Source organism: Onychostruthus taczanowskii, unplaced genomic scaffold (assembly GCF_017590055.1).
Source record: "Onychostruthus taczanowskii isolate IOZ18803 unplaced genomic scaffold, ASM1759005v1 scaffold85, whole genome shotgun sequence".
Lineage (NCBI taxonomy): Eukaryota > Metazoa > Chordata > Aves > Passeriformes > Passeridae > Onychostruthus > Onychostruthus taczanowskii.
The window spans coordinates 2773795-2780172 of NW_024506443.1; positions in this window are offsets into that span (position 1 = coordinate 2773795).

Below are 6378 nucleotides of genomic sequence, written 5' to 3' on the forward strand. Positions count from 1 at the left end.
CTTTAGCATGCTTCTCAGAGACTTCTTTAGATTATGCCTTGTTTAGATAACTTTGCAGATGGATATGGAGACATATCTTCTTACCAGTATTTACACTTCAGAACCCTACTGGACCTAATGGGAATTTATCTGATACTCCTTTAAAACCATTCTGTTCTAACATTAGAATGCAGTCAAGTTGGTAGATAAAGACAGCATCATTTACTGGACCAACAATTGTAACTGGGAAGAATTTGGCAAAATTTAGGTACAAAATTCTTTACTTTGGTCTAAATACAAACAGAAAAAAAAATATTGTCTCTTTAGTTTAATATTCATAAATTGGGCATTCTTTGAAATCACTGGTAGTTGGCATCTGAGAGAAGGGAGTTATTTTAATTGGAAGTAAGGAGAGACAAAGAGAGAAAACTGGGAACAGAGAGGAAGGAAACAGAAGGAGAAAAATTATGCAGCCTAGAAAAAAGGAATGTTTGTGTCTTGAAGTTTTGCTATACAGGATTCAACCAAGCTTTAAATTTTAATTTACAATCTCATCTTTGGAAGATAAGCTGGTGATCAGTGAAATGAAGTTCTTCCTTACTAAGTGCTACATTTCCACTAGATTTTAGAGTGTGTCAATTATTACACATAAAGCGAATTGATCCAAAAGCATGCTTTTTCATCAGGAGGATATGGTAGTATATAGTAACAATTTGATTTATAACTGCAGAAATATACTACACACAACAGAGTGTTGTATGCCACTTTTGGAAGTAAGGCTTCATCTCAATCTAATGCATATGTTTTTTCCCTGGATAGTGACTATAATTACTATAGCAACTGTTAATGAAATTTTTGCATATGCAATTGCAACATTTTCATGCTCTGGAAGACAACTGTTTTAATATTTATTAGTTTCACTGAGCCTAAAATAATAAAAGTAGTTGAAAATATTATATAAGTTCATAGGTATGTTCATGGATACTAATTGTGAAGAACTATGTAAAAAAAACCCAAAACTAATAAGTTATCCAGATGAAATTTAAATTTAAAATTAAATGTATCATCCACAACAGGTATCTGAAATGTATATTGATGAGATCTAGGCTATTATTTTTGCCATTTCAGGATTTTATTAGCTCTGAGTTTTAATGACTGTGTGTATTGATGTAAAGTATATATAGTGAAATGTTTTCTTGCTGTTATTTGACTTCCATGTGCTACCATTCCTTACAAAATAATCCAGCTGGAGATAGATTCCAGATCCTTATATAAATTATGTCACTTCTGTAATATATTTTGTGTGATTTACCCATCCCAACAGAGTTTTCTTCTCATGTCTTCTGCCTCCAGCTGGGAAGAGTTGGAGAGAAAGAGTAGAGATCAGGATTTGAAACTCATTAATCAACTGCACAAAATACTAAAACTGAAACAACAACTACTACCCAGAAGTAGGATGAGGGTTACTTATCCATGGGGAAATGAAGGCTCTATTAACTTCCCAGTCTCTCAATATCCCGATGTTCCCTGACAAGCCTAAACTGCAGGTCAAATTCATCTCATTCATCACACAGTGGAAATCTGATGCTTTAGTAAACACATTTCAAGGCTGTGTTTGGTTTAAAGTTAGCCAGAAACAACAGCTTTCCCTTCCTCAAACCAAATTCTTCATTTAGATTCCTTTTTTTTTTTTTTCCCAACCTTTCAATATTTAATGCATAACATTAAAAAAAAACAGACGACAGAAAACCCCTGTGCAAGCATGCACTACGGCAACTTAATATGAAAAAAAATACTGAAAGAAACAAATCACTTCCATCTCTGAGTTTTAATTTTGCCATTTTAATATTTACTCACCTGCAATGGCAATGGAACTAGAGTACTGTGACCAAAACCCATTAAAAAAAGTAGATACAATTCCATTGAATGTAGGTAACATTTTGTGAGAACTTGAAGGAACAGAATAATCATGGTGACAATACCAAGGAAAGAAAGATTAGTTGCTTCTTTTTAGGTTGCTTCTAACTATAACATGAACCTGTGGTTAATGAAATATTTTAGGGTGAATTGAGTAATACTGAGGATTAGATAATGTACAGATTCTTTAGGCAACCATATATTTAGGATATTTAAAAAATATTTTTACTGTATTAAAATTTCTCCTTGAGTTACTATTCCTACTGACTAGTTACACTCCACAGTCAGTAGCCTGAACCATCAGAGCCTTGTACCAGATAGTAGCACTTTCTGAAATATTTTACAACTTCAGTAAGCCAACTCTGATACAAACAGAAACCTGGTAAGTTCTGATACAGCTTTAGAGGTTCTGCTATCAAAAGTAAAAAGTAAAGGAAGGGGGTACTAAAGAGAGGTTTGCTAAAAAGGGGAGATGCAAGAAAATGCTCACATTGTTCCTATGTCACGATAAAAGCCAAAAGCAGCTTAGTGTTCAAGAGCCATAACCTCAAATTTATGTATATCTATATATATCTCTCTATATATATATATGTATCTATCTATCCAGATATAGATATAGATAATATTAGATTATTTCAGCACATAACTAAAGGAAACCCAATTCATCACAGTCCTTCCTAATTTAGTTTTGTCACCCAGAACCCTCCTAATGCTGAGTAATTTCTATGCTGTCTAACCCTCTGAAAACTCCACTTCCAAATATACATTTGTATTTAGCAGATGTATTCTGTAGTGACAAAATTTACATACAGACACATATCCATAAACCCTTAGCAGATGGGTATTTATCACTTAGCAGTTATCTACAAGCACAAGGTACTGTTGACCACCTTTCATGGATCAGTTCACTGGTTTATCAGTTCATTAGTATTTCCTATAATTTTAATGGAAGGTGAGAAATCAAGTACCCAGCGTGAGTTTGTAGAGGTATCTAAAATCCTTCAAAGAAGCTATAAGTCTGAGAAAAAAGGGGGACTTAAAATTGATGTAATCACTGCTGTTCTTCTACCTGTCTTTCTTTCCAAGCCAGAATCAAATTTCTGATTTCAGTGTGGAAACTTTCAAATGGTCATCTATTTGAATATTTAATAAAATACCAATCATATGAAGTAGATTCTATGCATGTTTTAATTCTCCAAGCACTGTACCATTAATGTTGCTAATGTTCTTCAAATGGAGGTCAAACTGTGTATTTAAAATTATATATTTTGGATTGCTTTATCTTTCAGTAAATTTGGATAAAGGTATGGAGACCAGATTTGTTGCTCTGGGTTTCTTAATCTTAATCTGTTAAAGATTATCCTTGTAGAAAAGGATTTTTTTGCTTCAATGCCAAATGGAGATGTTCTGAATAGTATTTGTTCTGCATAGAGCACTGTACATTTTATTTTAGTACATATTTAGGAAGCTGTGACTCATTTTTCACATAGAGTCACAGGGAAAGAAGTCATTCTGATAGGTTTCTTGTTTGGATTTTGTTGGCTTGTTTATTTCTTCATCTGTTACATGCTTTGCATAATGCTTCAGTCATGAATGGTCAGCCCTGAGAAGGCAGAACCTTTCTTGCACTTTTACTTCTGAATTACACTACTTTTGTTAAATATTGGTATTTAGCAGAAAAATACATAATGATTTCACTTATGAAATAAAGAATAATAATATTTACTTTTTAATTGAATCACCACTGAAAAAAATGGGTATCAAACACTAAAAAAGAAAACTCTGATTTAATTAACAAAAAGATGTAGAAGTACAAAACAGTATTATGCTGTGAAAAACATCAAGCAATCTTCATGTTGAAATTTAAACCATGATTCATACAAGTTCACCTTATTTCAGAGGCTAGACAGAGAACGCATTGAGTGCATCACTGAGAAGGACTAGGGAGTTAGCAAAAAGCCCAACATGACCTGGCTAAGTGCATTTGCAGCCCAGAAAGTGAACTCTAACCTGGGCTGCATCAAAGGAAGTGCAGCCAGCAGGTCAAGGGAGTCGATTCCCCTGCTCTACTATCATGGGCTGGAGGGCTGTGTTCACTTTTGGCACCTCTAAAGGAGGGTACGGACTTGTTGCAGTGATTCCATAGGAGGGACACAAAGATCACACTTCATCTGTGGCTGCAGCACCTTGCTATGAAAACAGACTGAGACACTTGGGTCTCTTCAGCCTGGATAAAAAAAGGCTCCAGGGAGACTTTATATCAGCCTTCCAGTACGTGAAGAGGAACTACAAAAAAGCTGGAGAGGGGCTATTTAGCAGGACAAGTAATAATAAAACAAGGGGCAATGGTTTTAAACTTAAAGAGGGTAAACTTTAACTGGATGTTAGGAAGAAATTCCTTACTGAAGAAATTTTTTGATTCCATGTGAACATAAAAGTCTTTGAGGCCAGCATGGATGAGGTTTTTATCAACCTGGTCTAGTAAAAGGTGTCCCTGCCCACTACAGGGGATTGGGGTGAAGATTTTTAAGATCCCTTTCAATCAAAGTAATTTTTTTCTTCTATGTTTCTATGATTTCTTAAGAAACATTAGAGAAATCAGAAAGCACAGGAGATTCCTATCTCAAATATGAGACCTGATCTGTGTGACTGAAGGAAGATGATTGAGGGTAAAAGGACAATGATACAGAAGTCAGGGAAAAATATGGTTACTACTCCATGGACAGACCCAGGGCAGAATATCTGACCTCCTGTGCACAAAACACTCTAAAAGGGACTAAACAAGGGTGGAACAGGACCTCACAGACTGGTGGGGCACAGGAGTCTTGGCTTTCCTGAAGTGCTGACAGACTAATCAAACACTAAAGGCTTGAGAAAATCCTCTCTTTTCACATGACAGTGACTCTATTTACATATAACTTGTTAACACTGATTTATTCTCAGATTGTTTTTGCCTACACCTTCAGTGTTTCATGAGACTGTGTAAGCACTCTCTATATATATCACCACACACATAAAAAAGTATGGTATTTTTATAGTTAGATAGTTGTTATTCTGCTGATATCTGCAACAGTTAATATTGATAAAAAACTATAAAAAAACCAATTTCCTTGATTCCTTACAATGAAAGGATTCATCATAATATGTAAGTAAATTACTTATTCTAGCTAACAGTGATAATTACAGAAAATCTGCTTAGATTCATGGGGTGCAAATAATAGTCAGCTATCAGGTTTGAAATTCTTATTTCTCATAAAACTTTTTATTTTTGAGACATTAAGCAAGTACTTCCTTTACTTTCACACAGATTTTATTTAGAAAAGTTTGGAAATATCAGAGTGCCTGCTGCAAGGAAGTCTGCTCATCAGCTGTCTTTCATTAATGCGCTGGTATATTCTAAGATCATAAAGTACAGAAGAAAGAGACGGAGAAGTTGGATCTTACTGAACTTTTGTCCTGAATATTAAGAGCCTGTGGTTTCTATCTTGAAGGATTGATAGCTTTTTTGTTGTTGCTTTTTTTTTCCCCCTGTTTATTTGTCTTTCTGTTCCAGAAGCATCTCTCCTCCTCCTAGGGACACAGGATTAAATTGAGCTATCTTGTCTGAAAGCAGTAGAGACAGTAACCAATTTGAGTTTTGACATTTAGAGATTGATGGAAGAGAAAATAACATAGGTAAAAAATTTAGGCAGTGATGAAATAGTATGTCTGAAGCCAATTACTCAGAAGACAGCCCTTGTACTAGCAAAGGAGAAAGATTTACTTTAAGCTACAGAAAACAAATGTGCTTTATAGATGATAATAACATCTCATGTAGAAAAATCATTTTCATTTCTAGAATATTTAGCTACCTGACAACTTTTTTTTCCCCTTGAAATAAATGAAGAAGGCTGTTATTAAAAGGAACTGATGGGCAGCGCACAGGAATCAGAAGAGAAACACTTTCCTGCTAAAAATAGTGGAAGAAAACTCTTTTAGGTAATATTTCTGATGTAATATTTTTACTTTTCATAAAGCACCTTTATAAAGCTGAGTTTAGTTTTGGCTCTTGTAAAGAACAATGTTCTTTAGTTGAAAGCTTTTATTGGTTGTCATAATTTCTCCCCTGAGTGACCTGTTTGGGGACAGCTGCATTAATAAGAAGTGCTTACTAAGGCAGAGTTTAATAACTGGTGTTTTCTTTTTAAGGAAATAAATGGTTTGTCATCAAAAGAACCCAGCCCAAAACCAAAACCAAAGCCAAAACCAAAACCAAACAACTATTAGAAAGAAAAGTAAGTTAATTGCGTTTTTTAAAATTAATAAATGCCATTTAAATATTAGATAATTCATATTTTCATTTTAATGAGACAGTGAGCTGAAAACAAAGAATACTTGTCTGAAACTTCAGCCTGAACATCAGCATTGACAAAAGAATAGCATGGTGGGAAAGGAAATCCTTCAGTTATAGCAGATGAATGTTGGAAAAGATTGCCAAGGGCA